This window comes from Oryctolagus cuniculus, chromosome 1 (assembly GCF_051225735.1).
Source record: "Oryctolagus cuniculus isolate XC-2025 breed Fujian yellow rabbit chromosome 1, ASM5122573v1, whole genome shotgun sequence".
Taxonomy (NCBI): domain Eukaryota; kingdom Metazoa; phylum Chordata; class Mammalia; order Lagomorpha; family Leporidae; genus Oryctolagus; species Oryctolagus cuniculus.
In genome coordinates, this window is record NC_142867.1 from 223,102,886 (window position 1) to 223,128,010 (window position 25,125).

At 40.1% G+C, this 25,125-nt stretch overlaps 1 pseudogene; it reads right to left on the minus strand.

Annotated features, from left to right (window-relative positions):
- Positions 1-2,216: 2,216 nt before the first annotated feature.
- Positions 2,217-25,125, minus strand: part of LOC103352042 (eukaryotic translation initiation factor 3 subunit C pseudogene) — a 32,110-nt pseudogene continuing 9,201 nt past the window's right edge.

The following is a 25,125-nucleotide window of genomic DNA, read 5'->3' on the forward strand; positions in this document are numbered from 1 at the left end:
AGCTAGCCTATAGCTGTAAGACAACAGTTGTCGTATTTGGCAATAGTTGGATTTGACTGCATAGTTCCAAAAATACTCACAGGCAAATCTGTACCCTTCCTGTAATCATTTGTTTTAGGTTCTAGATTCTTGAATCTAGATGTAGAAATGCTTTAACAATATTGCATTCTTTTTTCCTCATTTGCTTATGTATTTCCTTTATCTTTATTTTCTCCTGTTCTCCCCATCTTTATAAACAACAACAAAGTAGTTGCCTAAGAGAAATAGAACGACAGGTCTGAGTTCATGCTGTGAGATAACATATCCTTGGGAGAACTTAAAGCTAAGGAACTAACACTGATGTGGGACCACTCTGCGCCAACTGCTTTGAAACATGTTTTCATGCACTCGTCACAGGAGCTCCATGAGAATAGGTGCTCTCATTCCTATATAACAGATAGTGAAACTGAGGCTAGGAGAAAATAAATCCTCATGGATGTTCTACAGAAGTGAACTCAAATCCTATTAACTATTAGTTACCACAGATCAGGGAAAACATGCTATTTGTCTTTTTCGGACTGGCTTTCTTCACTAAGTATAATGGCTTCCAATTGCATCCATTTTGTTGTAAAAGACAGGATTTCATTCTTTTTTATGGCTGAGTGGTAACTGATAGAGTACCAAATGTAATGTATAGAAGTGCAATTGACATTTTGAGATTTGATGATTGTTTACAGCCCTTGTCTCTATAGTTGAAGAACAGTATTTTTTTTCTTCTTACTGCTTGTTGAACTCTTTACTTAGATAGGGTTAATCTATAAAAGTTAAGAGAGGGACTAGGAGAGGAAGGAAGATGAAAGGTATGAGTGTGGGTGAGAGGGAGGGAAGGGAGAGAAATATCCCTATGTTCCCAAATCTGTATATTGTATATATGAAATACATGAAATTTGTTTACCTTAGATAAAATTCTAAAAAATTAAAAAAAATTTTTGAAAATCTGAATGACTTTCTGGAAGACCGTCTTGCTCTTCAACATAGAGTTCAATTGAAATCCCAACTCTTGCTACTCTATGCCACTGATCCTGTTTCTTTCTGCAACAAGTGATTATTCATCATCTCCCATAATTACAATATCTTAAAGCAGGGCAAGACCATATGGAGGCTGTTGAGTCCAACTTGATAACTAAGAAAAATATGCACTAATGTTGGGTTTCTGCATAACTTTGATGCCTTCTACTTTAACTTCCAGCATTCTATATTTGTGAAGTTAATAGCAAATTTAAGAAATCATCATTTTACTCATCAGACGTAATGTCACCTTATGACATCATGGTCACCATAGCAACAACTGCAAGTTGGCAGCCTATTGCCTTCAGTTAAGGATCATGGCAATGTGTTAACAAAGTATGGCAGCTTCAGATGCTGATGTGAACAGGAAAGGAAGAAACAGAAAGGAAGGAACAGGTGTGCTACTTTTCCTGCCAACATTCCTTAGACCTGAGATGAAGTGAGGGTAAGCATGTGAGTAATCCTTAAGGAACAAAAATAAGTCTCTTAATCACCTAGCCAATAAAAAGAAGAGGAGAAGCGGGACAGAAGAGAAAGTAAAAGTATTCTGGTGTCCTATTTCCAAATGTCAGTGTTGAAAATTTTTTTTATTCTTTTCTGCCTTTTTACTCTTGGGCAGTGTGCCATATCTGAAAGAACATGGAATTAAATAGCACTGGGTGGGAATTTTTTGCTATACCAGTTAAAAGTTTTCACATTTCAGGGAAGATCCTTAACCTTCTAAGTCTCAGCTCTCTCATTTGTAAAAGAGATATGACACCCACATCATGAGATTCTCAAGATCAAAGGTAATACAAATGAAATACCTGAACCACAGAAGGCTCAGATGGTTCAGAGTTTAAACTTATTAGATGCTTTTGTTTGGGCTGCTATAACAAAATATCAGAGATAGGTCACCTAAAAACAATAGAAATGTATTTCTCACAGTTCTAGAGGCTGAGAAGTCCAAAACCTAGGTACCAGCAGAATCAGCATCCAGAAAGGGCCTTTTCCTTATATAGGACATCTTCTAGCTCTGTCTTCTCATGGTGAAAAGGCTAAGAGAGATCTCTGGATCTTTCTCTCTCTCTCTCTCTCTCTCTCTCTCTAACTCTAAATAGACCTTTAATGACTGGGGAATGGTTAGGACTCAAAGGATGAATGGTGCAGATCACAGAGAAGTGAGGCACTCAGTAGGCCATCTGAGACTGCTGCTGGCAGTAACCACCCCTGTGCATGCAGCCCTCATTTTTGTGGCAGCCATCCTTCTTGTCTCAAAAGTAGCTGCAGGCTGTTTGTGGTCAAACACCTGCTCATTATTCTGCATCAGGCTGTCCAGCTTCTCGGCCAGCTGCAGAACCAGGTTCTGATGGGCAGTGCGCTCAGTGTGATGCACCACCACTGTCTGTGTCAGTTGATCCAGTGAGGCCATCAGCTCCTCATTAATGATCATCTTGCTGATGATGGAGTGCACCATGGGCATATCATATCCCAAACATGTCACACAGTTTCCCCATGCTGATGGAGTCATAGACACTGCTGTAAATGAAGAGCTATGTCCTTAGTGATTCTTCTGGATCTTCCTCACCAGCATGGTGCTAACTTTGTCGGCCTCAGGAAGAAGGTCTCATACTTTCCCATTCATCTTTTCGTTGATGAGGAAACTGTGGCAGGTCATCCAGTCACCCATCTTCATGGCCTTGGGGGTGGCAATCTAGGTCTCTTTCTAATGGCACTAGCTTCATTCCTAAGGGCTCTACCCACTTGATCCAACCACCTCAGAAAGTTCTACCTCTTAATAGCACACTAGTATTGGGATTTTAAAAAATTAATTTTGGGAAGACACAAACATTAACTTCATAAGACTAAATATGGTAGCCAGTGTTAGAAAAATGAATGGCTGATGTGTCATTTGCTATACCTTTTTTTTTTTAAATGTTTGACCTATTCCATTGTTACTTAATTTCTAAATAAAAATGTGTGGTTTATTTGAAGTCATTGTATTAGCTACTGGTTCTATATACATTGTGCTCCTAAGAGTTTGATCATCTGTTTACATCTCTGAGCCTTAAAAATGAAGAAAAATAAGTGCTATGATTGGTATCCCTCATTCTTTATATAAAACATGAATGTAATTTGTTAAACATGCTTTTGTACACCCATAGATCTGTCCATCTCTGTAACTGCAACATAAAAATTGGATATGTCCAGTTATTCTGTGTTTGATGAATTTCTTTTTAATTGGACTTCAGAAAGGAGATTTTGTATGTTTCTGTTTACTGGATCCCCTGGTCCAAGCCTAGTATCTCACAGAGAAGGTTTTCAATAATTTATACATTTGCATAAACAGAAGTCTAGGAGACATCTTTATATGATATAGGCGCTAATATGTATGATAGTGTTTAATATTGCCTTGAGTCCACTCACTAAAATAATCAAATATGCCTTTAACACATATCTGGCTTTGTCTATATCTCTTCCCTTTATTCTTTTATCCCTTTGCCTCTGTCTCAAGCTATGTCTATTTCTTTTGTGTGTCTCCTTTTATAAATGCACACATGTCATTATCTTCATTCTTCACTTTTTTTTTAATCTTCTCTTCTCCCTCCTATACTAGTTCTCCCTTTCATCACTCCCTGGTCATCAGAAAGTTTTTCCATGGAACTCTCTTGCGAACATAATCTTCTGTGAATTACACTCATTTGCAAAATCTCTCACTGCATGAAGATGTTCTATTTAATTAGTAAAAGTTTAATATTTTTGTCCTCGACAGAGCATCATACATCACCAAATCTGAAGAACCATTAGCTGTGAAATTAATCAGGATGGAATAGAAAGCAGGGAGAATCCCTAGACATCAGTAAAACTTGCCATGTCTCGGGCTCATCTGTGAGTGCCCTCTGGAAGGCAGCCCTCTGTGATGAACCATTTCTACCACAGAGAGAACACAGCAAGGGAGCTGGTATTCACCTGGCAGATAGTGCGTTATTGGTGCTCAGGGACACAGGTAGGGATGGGAGATGAGGACTGAATATACGAGCACAGAATATCCCACCTGGGAGCTCATTTGATTGTGTTGAGGGAAAGCATTTATCTACTGGAAGCCTTTTCAGTTTAGGTAGAAAGTGACTGTTTCTACCCTAGGGAGATAAAGAAAAAGAGTTTGTTCTGGCTTAAGGAAAGTTGACTTAGATTATTATATGACTGGAGCTGGCACTGTGGCTAAGCCTTTGCAGGCAGTGCCATCATCCCAGAGGGGTACTGGTTTGAGTCCTAGCTCTTCCACTTCCAATCCAGCTCACTGCTAATGTGCCTGAGAAAGCAGTGGAAGATGGCCCAAGTACTTGGGTCCCTGCACCCAACTGGGAAACCCAAATGAAGCTCCAGGATCCTGGATTCAGCCTGGCCCAGCCCTGGTCACTGTGGCCATTTGGGGAGTGAACCAGCAGATGGAAGATCTCTCTTTCTCTCTCTCCTTCTCTCTATGTAAGTCTGACTTTCAAATAAATAAAAAAATAAATCTTTTATGACTAAGATCAAAACAGGGAAGTGGAAAGTGTGCAGAATCCAATAGAACATATGATTTAAAAAAAATAGTTTTATTTATTTAGTTAGTTAGTTGAAAATCATAGTTACAGAGACAGAGAAGGACAGATAGAGGTCTTCCATCCACTGTTTTATTCTCCCAGATGGCTGCAATGGCAAGGCCAAAGCCAGGAGCCAGCAGCTTCATCTGGGTCGCCCACATTGGTGGCAGGAATCCAAATGCTTGGGCCATTTTCCACTGCTTTTCTCATGCCATTAGCAGGGAGCTGTATTGGGAGTGGAGCAGCCAGGACATCAATAGGTATCCATATGGGATGTCGGCATCAAAGGCAGCATGTAAGCCCCTGCACATACCTGGTATTTGATTTTTAAACAAATCATGTTAATTGGTTGCTCACTTGTTCTTAATCTCTCCAGGTCTCAGTTTGAATGTAAATAAAATAGAAAAAGCTGATGCACATTAAAAATCATGTATTTATTTTCGCTTATATTAGAGATGGGGGCAGAGAGGGGAGAGAAAGAGAGACACAGAGAGAGAGAGAGAGAGATTGATTTTCCTCCTCTGGTTCACTTCTCAAATGCCTGCAACATTCAAGATTGGGCCATGGTGAAGCCAGAAACCCAGAACTCAATCCAGTTTTCTCACGTGCTTGACAAGGACTCAATTACTTGAACCAAAACAGCTGCTTCCCTGGACATGTTTAGCAGGAAGCTAGAATCAGAAACAGAGCCAGAACAGGAACCCAGGCAGTCCAGTATGGAATGTGGGCATCCCAAGCATCATTCCAATCACTGCAGAAAATGCCCATCCAGATTCTCATTTTCTGAGCTTCTGAGAGACTCAAAGGAATAATCAAGTGAACATCATGACAAGATACTCCTTAAAGTTGTTTTATTTCATAAGATTCTTTAAAGTAACTTTGTCAAATACAAAATTATCTGTTGGGGTTAAAAAAAAAAGCGAAACATGTGACTGTTAACTTCACACATTCATCCACAACATGGATGTGAGGTGTTGGGTAACAAAAATATCAATAACAGCACATCTGCACCCTTGATGCTTGTGTGATCCCAGGTCTACCCATGAAATTCAATGACAGCATCTGTGAGAAGAAAACAGGAGAAACTGTCTATCAGGATTGCTACAAGGACAGAGTAAGTTCATAAACATCTATTTACCTTTATTTCATCTGAAAATATTTGCTAAACATTTTCTTGATTAGCTCAATGTAGCCATATAATCTTTACATAACAACTGTGGCCCATGGTGCTTTTCTTCTGTTTTATGACTTTGCTCTCTCCTGGTACTTTCACATCAATTTCTTTCCCTGGAATTCATCATTCAGGCAGATGTTGTGTATAATGACCTGCATACTTTAGCTCATTTGTGCTCCTAAAGTACCCTGAGAAAGTGAGGTATAATCTCCACAACACCAAGAAGAGATGAAAAGAGTTACCATAGTTACTCAACTAGTGAGCAGGAGACCAGGAGTCAAGCCCATAATCTTTTGCCTCTGAAGCAGGAGCTCATTTCTCTTTATTCTAGTACTTCTCGACAAGCTTCTTCTAGGACTTGTAGGGAGCTACAAATCAACCCTGTGATCTGAGATAAATTTGATGTTCAAGTAAAAGAAATAGAGGGAATGAGCAAGTTCAGGATCAGATTGGATTTCTAAGCAGCTGCTGATATGCTAGCATTTCTGTGCTCTTCTTTCGAATGCAACATAATGCACAGCCCAGCAGGTGATCTGGCCCTGACAAATGGTAAATTGTAATAATAATACTGTGCATCAAGGCAGCACCTCTCATCAGAGGCATCTGAGGACTCAGTCCACATTAATTAAACTTCACAGCACCCTAATTCTTTAAGGTCAGGACTGTACCAATTTTAGAGAGAGATAAACTGAGATGATAATGACTCTCATAAAGCACAAAATCAAGATGGGTCATTTGTCACAATAGCCTCCGAAGCAGATGATAGAGGCTCTGTCTTTGACTCAACTGAAATAATTATTAGATGAAATTGTATGTCAGAGAAAGCACTGACTGTGAAGGCAATAGATGTGTTTCAGGCCTGACCTTTCTATTTTTTATGAATGATTAGACTGAAGTTACTTTTCCCTTCTCCTCCTCTATGCACCTATCATCAAAACAATGGAGATGCTGATCACTGTCTTACCTATAGTTAGCTACTCTCATGATGGTCCTTTCCTTGGGAGTCATTTGCCTGCACTTCCCTGAACAGTGCTTCTTGGGATAGTGACAACATTACTGTTTCAGAACTGTGAGGGTTGAAAGGTGTGGGGCACAGCCCAAGAATTCCAGTAGAATAGACCGGAGAGGGGGCTTAAAAGGCAAAATTTTTAAACATGACCCAGATGATTCTGATAGAACCAGTCTGAGACCGACTGCAGGTGATCTTTGCACTTTCACAGATTATAGGGAAGATTTCCAACACCTGTAACATCTGCTCCCTCTCCCATCTTAGCTTTTGCCCTAGATTTCCCTTTGAAATATATATCACCTGCTTGTTCCTGACAAGCGCTGAAAGAAAAAAATCATGCTCAGTGGATTAAGGGCAACCCAGTTATCCTGATAGATTAGAATGATTCCAATAGAAATGTTAATTCTATTATAACAGATCTTCATAAAGCACTACACACTAGGCACTGTGAGTGATTTTTATATGTATTGCCTTATTTAACTCTCAAAACAGTCCCCAAAGTAGGTGATTAATATCATCCTTGTTTTATATGTGAGGAAAACTGTAACTGGTCCATGAGCACACAGCAGAGCAAGAATTCAAAGCCAGATAGGGCTGTTCCACATTCTTCCCCCCAAGCCCTATGTATAGTGTTTCAGAGATAAGAGAAGATTCTAATAAATACATTAATAAAGTAGTTAACAATACTAACACCTTTGAGACTCTGATGAAATCTATGAGAGCCCCTCCCAGAAAACTTCCCACACACAGAAAGCATATCAGTTAGACACAGTTTCACGACTTCACCAATAATCAAAAATTCTTCCATGAAACCTTTGATTAAAAAAAGAAAGTGGAAAGGAGCTGATTGAACCAAAAGCTACATTTTTCAGAAAAAAACAAATGAGTGATGAGAAACATGATCACCATTTTTAGATATAAAAAGTACTGTCATTTTAAAAAGGTAACAGACATGTCTCTGTGACTCCTGGGTGAAATTACAAAGATGGAACATTGTGATTAAACACAAAAAAAGAATATTTTAATAGAGTTGTCAGAAAGATTAGGCTTTTCAGGAGATAGTGAGTTCACAGTTGCAAGAGGTGCTCCAGAAAATGATGGGGGACAGTTTCGCATACATATGGAAAACTCTGTAATAAATCAATTGCCTTTTTGCAAAAGTAACAAAAACACTCTTTAAAAAGAGTACAAGAAAATCTAATCTCAAAAAGGTACCCTCCATAACATCCAGTATATAATATCAACAATAATAATGAATAACAATAATAGTAGCCCTAATAATACAAAAGGTAATACACAGGAGATAAATTTACACTTTGATTTATTTATTTTTAAAAATTTTTTTTAGATTATACAAGTGTTGACATCCCGTATGGGTGCCAGTTCTAATTCCAGCTATTCCTCTTCTAATTCAGCTCTCTGCTATGGACTGGGAAAGCAGTAGAAGATCACCCAAGTGCTTGGAACCCTGCACCCATGTGGGAGACTGAGAAGCAGCATCTGGCTCCTGGCTTTGTATCAGTGCAGCTCTGCCCATTGCCGCCATTTGAGGAGTGAACCTGCCAGTTTGAGTCCTGGCTGCTCTACTTCTGATCCAGATCTCTGCTATGGCCTGGGAAAGAAGTGGAGGATGGCCCAGGTCCTTGAGCTCCTGAACCCACATAGGAAGACCCAGAGGAAGATCCTGGCTCCTGGCTTCGGATTGGCACAACTCTGGCCATTGTGGCTAACTGAGGTGTGAACCGTTGGATGGAGGAACATTCTATCTCTCTCTGCCTAGGTCAATAAAATCAGAGATAAAATAGAAACTATAACAACAGATACCACAGAAAAAAATGAATAATCAGGAATTACCAAAAAGATCTGCATGGCAACAAATCAGGAAACCTAGAAGAAATGGATAGATTCCTAGACACACACAATCTACCAAAATTGAGTCATGAATACATAGAAAACCTAAACAGAAAAATAACCAAGATGGAGATTGAACCAGTAATAAAATCTTTCCAATAACAAAAAGCCCAGCACCAGACAGCTTCACTGCTGAGCTCTATCAGACATTTAAAGAAGTAATTCAAATTATTCAAAACAATTGAAAGGGAGGGAATCCTCCCAATCTCCTTCTATGAAGCCCGTATTACCTTAATTACTTAACCAGAAAAAGATGCAACAGAGAAAGAGAACTATATACCAATATCACTGATGAACATAAATTCAAAAATTCCAAACAAAATATTAGCTAATTGAATCCAGCAACACATCAGAAAGATTATTCACCCAGTCCTGGTATGCAGGGATGGTTCAATATTCACAAATCAATGTGTTAAATCACATAAACAAACTGAAGTACAAAAACCATATGGTTATCTCAATAGATGCAAAGAAAGCATTTGATAAAATACATCTTTTCATGATGAAAACCTGCAGCAAACAGGGGATAGAATGAACATTCCTCAACACAATCAAGGGAATTTATGACAAAACCACAGCCAGCATCCTACTGAGTGGGGAAAAGCTGGAAATATTCCCTCTAAAATATATAACCAGACAAGATGCTAACTCTCACCATTGTTATTCAATATCGTCTTGGAAGTTTTAGCCGGGGCCATTAGGGAGGAAAAAGATTACAAATTGGAAAGGAGGAAGTCATATTATCCCTATTTGCAGATGTCATGATTCTATATATAGGGGATCCAAAAGACTCCACTGATAGACTTTTGGAACTAATAAAAGAGTTTGGTAAATGGCAGGATATAAAGTCAACAAGGAAAAATAAATAGCCTTTGAATACACAGACAATGCCATGGCTGAGAAAGAATTTTTTTCTTTTTTTTTAACTTTTATTTAATGAATATAAATTTCCAAAGTACAGCTTATGGATTACAATGGCTTCCCCCCCATAACGTCTCTCCCACCCACAACCCTCCCCTTTCCCACTACCTCTCCCCTTCCATTCACATCAAGATTCATTTTCATTTCTCTTTCTACACAGAAGATCAGTTTAGCATACATTAAGTAAAGATTTCAACAGTTTGCTCCCATACAGAAACATAAAGTGAAAAATACTGTTTGAGTACTAGTTATAGCATTAAATCTCAATGTACAGCACACTAAGGACAAAGATCCTACATGAGGAGTAAGTGCACAGTGACTCCTGTTGTTGACTTAACAACTTGACACTCTTGTTTCAAGAGTGTATCAGTAATCACCCTAGACTCTTGTCATGAGCTGCCAAGGCTATGGAAGCCCCCTGAGTTCACTGACTCTGATAATTTTTAGACAAGGCCATGGTCAAAGTGAAAGTTCTCTCCTCCCTTCAGAGAAAGGTACCTCCTTCTTTGATGACCCACTCTTTCCACTGGGATCTCACTCGCGGAGATCTTTCATTTAGCTTTTTTTTTTTTTTTCTTTTTTTTTTTTTTCCAGAGTGTCTTGGCTTTCCATGCCTGAAATACTCTCATGGGCTTTTCAGCCAGATCCGCATGCCTTAAGGGCTGATTCTGAGGCCAGAGTGCTGTTCAGGACATGTGCCATTCTATGGGTCTGCTGTGTATCTCACTTCCCATGTTGGATCATTCTCTCCCTTTTTTATTCTATCAGCTAGTATTTGCAGACACTATTCTTGTTTATGTGATCCCTTTGGTTCTTACTCCTATCATTATGATCAATAGTGAACAGAAATTGATCACTGGGACTAGTAAGATGGCATTGGTACATGTCACCTTGATGGGATTGAATTGGAATCCCCTGGTATGTTTCTAACTCTACCGTTTAGGTGAGTCAGCTTGAGCATGTTCCCGAATTGCACATCTCTTCCCTCTCTTATTCCCACTCTTATATTTAACAGCGATCACTTTTCAGTTAAGTTTCAGCACTTAAGAAGAATTGTGTATTGATTACAGTATTCAACCAAAAGGGTTGAAGTACAATGTAATACTTTGTCCATTTTAGTATTTTTTTTTGTTCTAGTACCGTTGGTTGAACTCTGTAATTAACACACAATTATTCTCAGGTGTTTATATTTTAACTGTAAAGTGATCCCTGTTAGGAATTTGGAAAACATTATGCTGAGTGAAATAAGCCAGTCCCAAAGGGACAAATACCACTTGTTCTCCTTGATAGGTGACAACTAACTGAGCACCAAAAAGGAAACCTGTTAAAGTGAAATGAACACTATGAGAAACGGTGACTTGATCAGCCCTCACCCTGACTGTTGATGAGTAACTTGATATGTTATCCCTCTTAGTATTTTTTTTTGTTTGTTCTACTTAATACTTTTGGTTGAATACTGTAATCAATACACAATTCTTCTTAAGTGCTGAAACTTAACTGAAAAGTGATCACTGTTAAATATAAGAGTGGGAATAAGAGAGGGAAGAGCTGTGCTGAGAAAGAATTTTTAAGATTAATCTCATTCACAATAGCTCCAAAAACAATCAAATATCCTGGAATAAATTTAATCAATGATGTCAAAGATCTATATAATGAAAATTACAAAACATTAAAGAAATAAATGGAAGAGGACATTTAAAAATGGAAAATCTTCCATGTTCATGGATTAGAAGAATCAACATCATCAAAATGTCCATACTATCAAAAGCAATTTAAAGATTTGATGTGATCCCAATAAAAATCCCAATGACATTCTTTGCAGATCTAGAAAAAAATGATACGAAAATTCATATGGAAACACAAGAGATCCCAAATAGCTAAAGCAATGTTATACAACAAAAACAAAGCCAGAGTCATTACAGTACCTTATTTCAAGACATACTACAGGGCAGTCATAATCAAAACAGCCTGGTAGTGGCACAAAAACAGACACGTAGACAAATGGAACATAAAAGAAACTCCAGAAATCAATCCACACATCTACAACCAAAGTATCTTTGACAAAGGAGCTAAATCAATCTCTGGAGCAAGGACAGTCTCTTTAACAAATGGTCCTGGGGACACCAGATCTCCACACTCAGAATTATGATAATAGCCCTGTACATTATACCTTATACAAAAATCTACTCAAAATGGATCAAAAACCTAAATCTATAACCTGATACTATCAAATTAGTAGAGAACATTGGGAAAAGTGCAAGATATTGGCATAGGAAAGACTTCTTAGAAAAGTTCCCAGAAGCACAGGAAATTGACACTTTGAAATTCTATAATTTTTAACAGCTCTTGTGTCAATTGTTTAGGTATAGTGTTTTTTTTCTTCACAGTATTTGTTGATCTCTTAGTGTAGGGTTAATCTTATGAATATAAAGTTAACTGAAATAGATCTTTCTATAAAATAGGAATGGGAATAGAAAGGGCAAAGGAAGAAGGATTGGAATGTGGGCAGGAGGCATGAAGGGTGGAAAGTATCACTATGTACCTGAATCTGTGTATAGAAAATACATGAAATTTATAGCTTAAATAAAATGTTTAAAAATTAAAATAACAATTAAAGAAATTAAAATAAATGAGATTTATAACAAAAAGATGGAAGATGTGACCCTCAATCATTAAACAGATCCTGAGATAATCCATGTGTTGAAATTAGCAAAATGGTACTTTAAAGAAGCTATTGTGAATATACTCAAGGACACTGTGGGGAGCAACCTGGACTAGACTGTTATTGGAATTAAGACTTATTCTATGCATCTGCTCTCCCACAATATGGCGCTGGGAGAGGAGAAAACAGTTTCTACACAGCTGCCTCCAGTTCAGCCAATAAACTGTAGGACTTGCTCCTGATTGGAGGAGAGCAGCGTACTCGGCGTGTGGGCAGCCGAGTTGGGATTGGCGGAGGAGGACTATAAAGGAGGAGAGAGACGGCATGCACCAGGAACATCTAAGGGGAACATCTAAGGGAACACCTGTGCAGCCCCCGAGAGAGCCGGCCGGCGGTGTGCCGCTCCCCTGCAGAAGTGGGGAATGTGGCCAGGGGGACTGCCCTTCCACGGAGGTGGAAGGGACAGTAGCCAACCCAGGAAGAACCAGCAGCAAACCCGGGGAGGGCCGAGCAGACGAAAGAACAGTGCAGGGTCCTGTGTCGTTCCTCCACGAAGAGGGGGAGCGACATAATGGTGCCGTGACTCGGATAGGAAACCTAGGTCGGATAGGAAACTTAGGAGGGAAGAAACGGGAAGAAGTGGAAAATATCGGAGAGAGAGACTAGAAAACAGCCTAGGGGAAAGCCGGACGAAAAAGGTGCCGGAAGAAGCTATTGAAAACCTAGGCATAGACTCGGATACGGACTACGGGGGGAAGCTGGGAGAAATCTCTAAGGTCGAAAGCGAAAGTGAAAGCTAGAACAAACAGACTCGGATGCGGACTGTGGGGAGAGGCCAGGAGAAATGAGGGAGGAGTATTGTTGGAGGAAAGCTTGGGGAAACATACCGGGTAGAGAAAAATGTTAGGGAAATTGAAGCCGCGGGGGGCAGGCCGAGGCGGAAACGAAAGCCACTTTGGGATTCTCAAGTTAGCCCGGGAATAGGGGGCAAAAAGTTAAAACCAGAAGTGGAAACGTAAGCCCAGTTGGAATCCATCTGTTTAGCCCGGGGAGCAAAGGACGGGAAGCCAAATCGTGGGGCGGAGACGTGAGCTGGGTTGAATTCGCCAGGTTAGCCCGGGGAACTTAGATTGAATGCTAGTGGCGGAGACGCAAGCTACGCTGTGTGACTCGCGGAAGCCGCCGCGTGCAGAGAGAGCACGGGGCGTGAATAGATAGGGAACGCGGGGCTGGCGCGAGGCCGTGGTTCAGACGCGAAGGGCGTGGAGACTGCAGAGTGTGCTCGTGAAGCCGAGCCGCACAGAGCCGGGAGCCTGCCGGCGGGGCGAGGCGCCGGGAAGCCGCGCAGAGCCGTTAAGCTGCCGCGGGGCAGCGAGGCACCGAGAAGCAGCCTCGGGGCGGGTGCCGGAAAGCCGCAGGGATAAGAGAAACAGAAGTTTAGAAGTAAAATGAGAGAAATAGGAATGCTGGAAGATAGAAGTAAAATGGGAGAAATAGGAATGCCCGGAGATAGAGAAATAGAGAAATAGAAAGGCCTCCCCACAACATGGCAATGAGAGAGCTTGGATTCGGACTGCCTGATTAGTGAGGCGATGAGCACCTGCGGGCGGCTCGACCAGAGTATGAGCCGCAGGTCACCGAAGACAGGCACGAATTAACATCAGTAAGGCCTCCCCACAACACAGCAATGAGAGAGCTTGGATTCGGTCTGCCTGATTAGTAAGGCGGTAAGCACCAGCAGGCGGCTCGACCAGAGTATGAGCTGCAGGTCACCGAAGATAGGCACGAACCAACACTAATAAGTCTCCCCCACAATATGGCAATGAGAAAGCTTGGATTAGGTCTGCCTGATTAAGGCGGTAAGCACCAGCAGGAGGCTCGACCAGAGTATGAGCCGCAGGTCACCGAAGACAGGTACGCATCAGCGCCTAAAAACCTCCTCACAACATGGCGAAGAGAGGACCCGGATTCGGTTTGCCTGATTGATAGGACTTGTAAGAACCTGTGGCAACTCTAGCAAGTAGAGCAGAGTGTGTGCCGCGGGACACCGAAGACAGGCGCGTATCAACGCCAAAAAATAAAAAGAAAGGGGGATCTGTGGGGAGCAACCCGGACTAGACTGTTATTGGAATTAAGACTTATTCTATGCATCTGCTCTCCCACAATATGGCGCTGGGAGAGGAGAAAACAGTTTCTACACAGCTGCCTCCAGTTCAGCCAATAAACTGTAGGACTTGCTCCTGATTGGAGGAGAGCAGCGTACTCGGCGTGTGGGCAGCCGAGTTGGGATTGGCGGAGGAGGACTATAAAGGAGGAGAGAGACGGCATGCACAAGGAACATCTAAGGGGAATATCTAAGGGAACACCTGTGCAGCCCCCGAGAGAGCCGGCCGGCGGTGTGCCGCTCCCCTGCAGAAGTGGGGAATGTGGCCAGGGGGAACTGCCCTTCCACGGAGGTGGAAGGGACAGTAGCCAACCCAGGAAGAACCAGCAGCAAACCCGGGGAGGGCCGAGCAGACGAAAGAACAGCGCAGGGTCCTGTGTCGTTCCTCCACGAAGAGGGGGAGCGACAGACACTAAGGAATATAACATCATAATAAGGGTATCTATAGCTCATAAAAGGAAACTTTAGAGAAGAATCAAAATGAAATTTAAGAAATGAGAAATATAGTATTCCAAATAAAATATTCACTGGTTTGCCTGAAGAGCAGATTAGAGACAGCAGAAAAAAGGAATCAATGAACTTAAACACATAATAATGGAGCCTAGAAAATGAGAAAAGACTTAACAGCAAAACCTCAATGACTATGGGACACAACAAAGCAGTACATCATAGAAATATGAGATGACTGCAAAGTAGTTTAGAAAACGGAATTAAAAGGTAAGTTTTGCTGTGCTACTAAAATTTGGAAATTGATCTTTTAATTCAATTTTCCACAAACTTTGAAGCACCCTCTATACAATGTGTAACCTTAGAGGAAAGAAGAGTTATGACTAGAATGCTAACATTGCAAGGGTTTCCCCTTAATAGAAATAGTGGCACTAACTTTAACTAGACTGTAATAATCTAAGGATATATATTGCACTTTCTCTGACAACCATTTAAAAAATAGTGAAGAAGTATAGCTGAAAAGTCAATACAAGAATTAAAATGAAATGCTCGGAAATATTTGATTAACTCAAATGAAAGCAAGAAAGGACAAATAGCAAAGTAATAAAAATAAAGTAGACCTAAATCCAACCATATGAATAATAATATTAAGTCTAAATGAAATCCACACTACAATTAAAAGCCTGAGACTGTCAAACTGAAAAAGCAAGATGCAATGTCCTTGCATGGTGCTTTAAATACGAAGTCACAGATTGGAGCAAAAGGGTGGAATAAAAAAAAAAACACCATGTAAATAATAAGATTAAAAAAGCTGAAATGACTACATTAATATCAGACAAAATAGACTTCAAGATAAGGAATACTTCAACTTCTTTTTAAAATTATTTAAAATGCATTGAAAGTTGCAAATGAGCTTCTAGAACTTTTACATGTTCTCTACATAGGTTCACCAAATGTTAACATTGATCACATTTATTGACATTTTTCTTTTCATATCTCTCTGTCTTTTCCTCCCCAACCTCTTCCTCTCCCTTTCTCTGTTCATCTGTGTGTAGATTTATATGTGCAAGTGTACTGAATTTTTCTTCATTTTTGAGGCTATTTTCATACATAAATTCATCGTAGGCTTAAGTATGTCATCATGTGTTTCCCCTAAAACCAGGACACTCTCTTATGTAAGCACCAATACAATGATCAAAATCAGGAAATTAACATTGATACTGTATTATCATCTAATCAGCAAATCTACTTATTTATTCACAGTTGACTCACAAGGGTCTTTCTTACAGCAAAAATAATTTTTCTCCTAGGTCAGAATTTAATCCAGGATTAAATGCTGCACTCAGTTGTCATGTGCCATTGATTTCCAGTATTGTGGAATGGTTTTTCAGCCTCTGTCTTCACAACCTTGAGCTTTGGGAAAACCCAGGAGCTCTTTGGTCGAATACTCCTCAAATTGGATGAAGGATGCTCTCTAATGAGTAAGCTCAAGTGATGCATTTTTGGCAGGAGTACTTTGGAGATAATATTGTGTCATTTTTACTACAAAATATCCAGAAAATAGTGCCTATTTGTCCTATTTCTGGTGCTTAACTTTGATCACTTTGTTAGGCGGTGCCTGCTGAATTTTTGTTTTTCTAAGATTACTGTTTTTGCCTTTGTCATTAATATGTTGCTTCTTGGGAGATACTTTAAGACCATCAAAATATATTCTGTTTGTAATTAAATTTTCACCTACTGATTTTATCTGAAGCTATTATTGCTATAGTCATTGTCAAATGAAAGCAAAGAGTACAGTTATATTTAAATTTAGAGCAGTATCCAATACTGAAAAATGGTCAATACACTAGGAATATATGGTAACCAGAAATGTATAAGTGTCTAATAAGAGTTTCAAAATACATGAAGCAAAACTGATAGAATTAAAGTCAAAAGGAAATAAATCCACAATCAAAATTGATGATTATAATATCCATCTTCAATAATTGACAGGTAACTAAACAAAAAATCAGTAAGGATATTGAGTTTATTAATCTAAGCTCAGACACACTGAGAATACAGACTCATAAAGTATGTATGTTATGTGTATCAAGATAGACCATATGCTAGAATATTAAATAGGTCAACATAAATTTTATAAGATCAATATCCTACAGAGTACAGACTTTAACTAAATGAAATTATCCTAGAAATCAATAACCATAAGTTATTCAGAAAAACCTCAATTATTGGTAAGTTAAAATTGTACTAAAGTGAACAGTATATTACCCAAAGAGGAGACCTAAGAGACAAGTTCTAAATATAGATTCAACAGTGTGATGATACACTGAGGGGGGGTTTGGGTAAGAAGCACTATTTTTGCGCCTCTCATTATTATTTTATGTTGGCATATTCTACAAAGAAACTTATAGGCAAAGAAAGAATGACAATTACAATTAAATACAGATGCAGAAGTTTAATTCATGATTTGGCAAAGATCTTTATCAGTGAGAAAAGGAAAATATAGCCAAACCATCAGCCACCTGACAAGCTGAGGAGTGTGACCACTCCTATACATACAATATGTGAGCCCAGCGTGTGCCACTAGTCCTGCTCCTCCCTGTGGTGTCAGTGGCTATCTCCTGCAGGATTTGGGGAAAAGTGGTTCATAGCAACTTAGTACTTTCCAGATTCAGCTGTTAGAGATGGTGACATTATTCTGGCTTTAGGGAACTTAAGAAATAAAGTAGCAACAGCACAATTACCTGGCAGCATATCCCTGCATAAATGCCACTGGATCTTTATTAGAAAGGGAACAGGATCCCTCTGAGCACCTGACCTCAGGAGGCCATTTCTGCAGTTAGACTGTGGCAGAAAATTGCATTTATATCTATATACACATTTGTGTCATTTATTTGTTTTATCTAGCAACTATTTTCCCTCAGAAAAGTAAGGTACGTAAATATGCAGATTTGAACATGTGTGTACATATGTGTGTATGTATTAGTGCAAAAATCTCAAGGGAGTTTAATGTTCAAAGCAAGGATTTTTTTTTCTATGTTCTTTTAGAATGTTGTATTATTCCTATTATTTAGGGAAATAAATCAATGCTTTAAAATCATCAGGACTCCAAGAGAGAACGTGATGCTTGATTTGTTTCTTTGGGAGAGTAACAAACTTTGCACTGAAAAGGGAGAAAGGGGGACCTGAGAACACAACAGTGCAGGTTAGGCACCATTATGTTAGTCAAAATGGGTGTCAGGAGGAGAAAGGTGGGAGGAGGGACCATTACTAGAAAAGCGATTCAGTGAAGTGATTCAAAGGTCAGGCTGCTAAGAATCCCCGCAGGGAGAGAACCAGAAATCACACCATGCAGCCCACACAGACCCACACGAAGGACCAGAATAATTGATGATATAAGAGCCAGGATCTGCGTAATTCACAGGATCTTAAACCGCCCACAGATGTGCAGCCCAAATGTCTCTGCGCAGATATCAGGGAACTTGAGTGAGGTGGGAGCCTTTGGGGCTGCAAGATGATAGGGTAGCCAAGGAGAGGATTTGGATGGACAGGGATCTCAAACATAATCCCACCCATTGTATTTTGAAGAAAAAGGAACATTGACTCTGGAAAATTACATTTACCACTTTTTGTGAATACTCATGCAAGTGTCTAATGACACAGTGATGAGATCTCCATTTGAAATCTGGGTTGAAGTTGATGCTTAGCTTTGAGACTTAGTTGGATTGGAGTTGATGCTCAGATTCAAGACCTCAGTGCACACCCTCTTGCTCCTTTACTATAACTTGCACTATCACACTCAGATTGCCTGTGGGGAAAGACAGTTTTCCCCAGGGGAATCTAGTTTAACTTGTGCTTTCTGCTTCTTAAAGATACAAAGCACATGTAAGGAAGGTGCTAATATCTGATTCCTGATTTTGAAGCACAGCAAGCCTGTTTCTGATTCAAGCCAACTTACAATTCAAACATGACCAATCAGATGAAAAATCCTTCTTGTCTTTGCAGAGAGGTAGGAAGTGGATGAAGAATGACAGGGATATGAAGAAAATGGTAGAACTGTTCCCATCTGCATTCAGGGGCTGAGCACTCTCCCTCAAGTCCCAGCTCTGGCGAGCCTAGGAATTATTCCCCAATCACTGGCCAACTTCAAGTGAGATGGACCTCTCCTGGTAGCTGTTCTCATCGGTTCCTAAACTCTAACTTTGGTTGCCTTGAATCTGGCTGTCATGGCCATCTCCTTGTGATTTGTGTAAACCAGAGTAAGGAAGACTCAGGCTCTTTTTCTGGTACTGACTGAATTTGGGAAATCATTTCAGTTCTGTTTTTTAGTACTGGTGGGATTCATTGACTGAATGCTAACTCTAGTACTAGGAGTTTTGGACACAAAACTGAGCAAAGAAAAAGTGCTGCCCTTGAAGTTGTCACAATTTAGACAAATCATCGAGCCACCATAAAACAAGGTGATGATTTTGGGAATGAAGTCGCACCTATGCTGTTGGAGAGGAGAAAGAAGAGACTAATGCTAACCAAGCATTGTGGAGGAGACTCCTAAGTTTTTCTTTGAATCTATTCAGTCTTTCCTACTTCTTCTTAACAATGGAATCTGCTGGTATCTAATTGGCTACATGGCCTTGTACTTCATTGTAGAGATGGGGCCTACTTCAGACTAATGAATAGGAAGGGAAGTGCTGTATTCTACTGCTGAGTCACAACCTTTGCAAAGGGAACTTCTGTCTTCAACTCACTACCTTTCCCCCAAATTGAGTCTAACAGACACATGGTGTTCATGGCCCAGTCTTTTATTGCCTGGGAGAAACCCATACCCCCATGCAGGCAGGTGGGGTGATCATTTAGAGGTAACCTGGGTTCCTGTATGATCTTGTAGAAATGAGGCAGGGCCATCACTGTGAAGCGATGGGTAAAAGCCTCCACCTGTGGTGACAACATTGCATTTAGCCTCTAGGTACTTTTCTGCTCCACTTCTGATCCAGCTTCCTGCTAATGAGGCTGGGAAAGCAGCAGAAGATGGACCAAGTACTTGGGCCTTTGCACCTACATGGGAGACCCAGATAAAGCTCCTGGCTCCCAGCTTTGGAGCCACCCAGCTCCAGCTGTTGTGCCCATTTGGGGAATGAACCAAGAGATGGAAGATTTCTCTCTCTCTCTCTCTCTCTCTCTCTCTCTCTCTCTAACTTTGCCTCTCAAATGAATAGAATCTTAAACAAAAAGAAAAGAAAAAATAATGCAATGCCACCTACTTCCAGACTGATAAATGATCATATCAAAAAGTAAATGTCTTTGATTTGAACTATTGTATTTAAACCCTGTCTGTTATTATAGCCCATACCCTGTGCCCTAAGTAACACAGAGTTCCCCAGTGAAGAATGGATTAATACTTCCGTCATATCTTGAATGATAGGAAGGGCTTCCCAGGGTGATAGGTGTGAGAAAGTAAATCCAGGGGAAAAAAACATATTAAAAGATTTAGGGACATGATGGGGCCAGTGCTGTGGTGCAGTGGGTTAAAGCTTTGGCCTGAAGCGCCCATATGGGCACCGGTTCTAGTCCCAGCTGCTCCTCTTCCAATATAGCTCTCTGCTATGGACTGGTATAGCAGTAGAAGATGGCCCAAGTCTCCTAGGACTCCTGCACCCACATGAGAGACCCGGAAGAAGCTCCTGGCTCCTGACTTCAGATCGGCGCAGCTCCGGCCATTGCAGCCATCTGGGGAGTGAAGCAGCAGACGGAAGACCTCTCTCTGTGTCTCTACCTCTATCTGTAACTCTGTCGTTCAAATAAATAAAATAAATCTTTTTAAAAAAGATTTAGGGACACGAGAAAGAATAATTTTTTTAAAGATGTATTTATTTATTTGAGAGGTAGAGTTACAGATAGTAAGAGGGCAGACAGAGAGAAAGGTCTTCCTTCCATTGGTTCACTCCCCAAATGGCCTAAACAGCTGGAGCTGCACTGATCCAAAGCCAGGAGCCAAGTGCCTCTTTCCAGCCTCCCATGCAAGTGCGGGGGCCCAAGCACTTAGGCCATCTTCTATTGCTCTCCCAGGCCATAGCAGAGAGCTGGATTGGAAGAGGAGCAGACGGGACTAGAACCAGCGCCATATGTGATCCTGGTGCTGCAGGCAGAGTATTAACCTCCTGCACCACCATGGCACTGGCCCGAAACGGAAATTCTTAATGCTCTGGATTTGAAATTGAGTGGGGAGGAGTTGACATCATAGAGGAGCAGGAGAGAAAAGATGGGAGAATTTAGCAGCAATCAACTCACAGAGGACATTCCAGACTATCTGAATATGGACTTTATTACATTGGCATTGGTGTGCCCTGCAGCATTTGAACAAAGTGAAGATCAATATGGTCATATGTCCTAAAAATTATGTCCTTTCTTGTAAAATACAAGAAATGAACTCAGTAGCAAGGCCTAATAAATGCAGTATTCTATTGTATCTTCTGGGGTTCATTTCCACAACTGGAAACTAGATAAGCTCTAGACCAGTGGTTGGCAAAGTATGACCCACAGGCCAAATTTCAGATCCTCTTTATTTTTGTTAATAAATTGGTATTGGAATATAGTCACCATCATTTGTGTGTGTATTATTCATGACTGTGTTTATGTGACAATGCTAGAACTGAATAGTTGCAAAGAGATCATATATATTTACTCATTGACTGTTTATAGAAATTTTCTTATAGTTGGTCTTCACATAAGATTTTATTTGTAAAGAGATTCTCTTTGAAAAGGTAGTTTAATAGCAACCAGTTTGGATGATCTTTAGGATCCTGTCTAGCTCCAAGGAGTCATAATAACACATTCCCTCATTGAACAAATATATGCTATGTGCCTACCATGTGTAAGGTGCTGAACTAGACAGAGCAATGCAAACAGGAACTTAACATCTTTCTCACAGAGCTTACAATATAGCAAAGCATTTTACTTCCAGAGTGATTGATTCCATTTACTAACACACACACACTGTAGCAGGCCATATAAGTTTGCCAGAGTTGTCATAACGAAACACTAAAATTTGGGGGGCTTAAACAAAAGAAATTTATTTTCTCAGTGCTCTGGAATTCAGAAGTCTGAGATCAAGGTACAGGCCAGCTTTGTTTCTCCTGAGGCCTCTCTCCTTGGCTTTCAGACAGACACTGTCTTTCTGCGTCCTGCCAAGGGCTTTCCTCAGTACATGTGCATGTCTGCATACTTTTTTTATAAGAACATTGTTTCATTCATATTCGATTAGGGCTCAACCACATGACTTCATTTTACCTTAATTATTTCTTTTTAATTTAAGTTATACAAGTTTCATGTATTTCATATATACAGATTTAGGAACATAGTGAAACTTCCCCTGCGACCCTCCTTCCCTCACATGTTCCAACCCTTCCTCCTTCTCTCTCTCATATTCCCCCTTTTAATTTTTGCAAAAGATATATTTCCAGTTTACTTAATGATCATATAGTTAACACTACACTAAATAACAAGAGTTCAAAAAATACTATGAAAAAAAAATCACTGTTTTTCAATGGAAAAGAAAAGGGCTGTAAACAATCATCCAATCTCAGAATTACCTCTTTAATAGCCTTATCTCTAAAAACAATGAACTCCAAGGTAATAAGAGTTAGCGCTTCTACATAACTCAAAACACAACACAGGCATTGTATTACATATAAAAACAAAGAAACTACAAAAAGAAACATGGCCCCTACTTTTGCAATCTTTACAGGATAGTGGGAGAGCCAAGGTCCTACTTAAATTGAAATCATGAAAGAACACAGTACTCTAGGAGCTTAAATTCAAATTGAAAAGTAAAACACATTTACTAATAAATGCTACACAAGTATTTGGAAGAAATATAGAGTTAGGACTTGAATAAAAGGAAGTATATACTTCCTCCCTTTTTGTCTTTTATAACATGGGTCTTTGTTAGGGCTTTTGTCTTCCCACCCAGCAGTAAACTCTCAACACAGTGATGCTGCAAGGGGTGAGGAAGGTGATAGAAGGCTTAGGGCACGAGAAACTGGAGCTAGCAGTTCTAACTACTGCGCAGCATCCCTTCTGCGAGACCCACACTCTCCTGACTGACATTCCTAATATTATCACAGATCATTGCTAGTTCTTGCCTTTGAGCCAAACGACCCCAATTCTTCAACTCAGCACGGTGCAAACTCATACTATGTAAGAACTGGAAGGAGCTTTAGGATGCTAGAAACTGAGAGGCAACATGAATGGGATTTAGGGAGAACTGGGCGTCACTAGAACAGTAATGAATTTTGTGAACATGTGCATTTTGTTATGTATAGAGTCCATGTTTCTCACTACCTAAGGATTCATGTCACTTTTGGTTGAATACTGTAATCAATACACAATTCTTCTTAAGTGCTGAAACTTAACTGAAAAGTGATCGCTGTTAAATATAAGAGTGGGAATAAGAGAGGGAAGAGATGTGCAATTCGGGACATGCTCAAGCTGACTTACCTCAAACAGTAGAGTTAGAAACATACCAGGGGATTCCAATTCAATCCTATCGAGGTGGCATGTACCCATGCCATCTCACTAGTCCCAGTGATCAATTTCTGTTCACATTGATCGTAATGATAGGACTAAGAACCAAAGGGATCACATAAACAAGAATAGTGTCTGCAAATACTAGCTGATAGAATAAAAAAGGGAGAGAATGATCCAACATGGGAAGTGAGATACACAGCAGACCCATAGAATGGCGAATGTCCTAACAGCACTCTGGTCTCATAATCAGCCCTTAAGGCATGCGGATCCGGCTGAAAAGCCCATGAGAGTATTTCAGGCATGGAAAGCCAAGACACTCTGGGGGAAAAAAAAAACCTAAATGAAAGATCTCCGCGAGTGAGATCCCAGTGGAAAGAATGGGTCATCAAAGAAGGAGGTACCTTTCTCTGAAGGGAGGAGAGAACTTCCACTTTGACCATGGCCTTGTCTAAAAATGATCAGAGTCAGTGAACTCAGGGGGCTTCCATAGCCTTGGCAGCTCATGACAAGAGCCTAGGGTGATTACTGATGCCATAAACAAGAGTGTCAATTTGTTAAGTCAACAACAGGAGTCACTGTGCACTTACTCCTCATGTAGGATCTTTGTCCTTAGTGTGCTGTACATTGAGATTTAATGCTATACTAGTACTCAAACAGTATTTTTCACTTTATGTTTCTGTGTGGGAGCAGACTGTTGAAATCTTTACTTAATGTATGCTAAACTGATCTTCTGTATATGGAGAGAATCGAAAATGAATCTTGATGTGAATGGAAGGGGAGAGGGAGTGGGAAAGGGGAGGGTTGCGGGTTGGAGGGACGTTATGGGGGGGAAGCCATTGTAATCAATATTCTGTACTTTGGAAATTTATATTCATTAAATAAAAGTTAAAAAAAAAAGAAAACCTTCAAAAGACTTTCTTTCATTATACTTAGAATAAAATCTATTCTTAATACCAAGCCTTGGCCTTGTACAATCTGACCTCATCTTCTAGCCCCTTCCCCTTAATTCACCGAACCACAGCTACTCTCCCAAAATACTACAAAAACACAACAAATAAATCCGTGCTTTAGGAAATCTGTGTAGCTCTTGCTTCTGCCTAGAAGGCCCTGCCAAAAGTTTGTGTCTGACTGTTTCCTTCTGATAAGTCAGCTATAAAATTTAACTATCACCTTCTTCACACCCAAAGGATTAACTTTCCCGATGATTGTTAATTATATGATCCTCATAATTCTGTTTTGCTTTCTTATTATTCCCTAACACAGTCTTAAGTTATCTTCTCTATTTTTGTTTAGATATTTCTCTTTTTATAAAGATTTATTTATTTGAAAAGAAGAGTGACAAGACCCAAGGAGAGAGAGGGAGAAAGAATGATTTTCCACCCTCTGGTTCACTCTCCAAGTACCCACAACAGCTGGAGCTGGCCCAGAGAAAAGCCAGGAGCTCAGAATTCCATCCTGGTCTCCCAAGTGTGTGGCAGGGACTCAAGTACTTGAGTCATCATCTGCTTTTTCAGGCATATTAACAGAAAGCTAGATGGGAAGTAGAGTAGCAGGTACTGAAACCAGAACTCTGATATGGGATGCAGGTGCCCAAAGTGGCAGCTTAAACCTACTGTGCTACAATGCCCAACCACCCCTACTTACTTACTTCAACCCACACTTACTAGAATGTAAGTTCTGTGAAATGAATGACTGTACTTA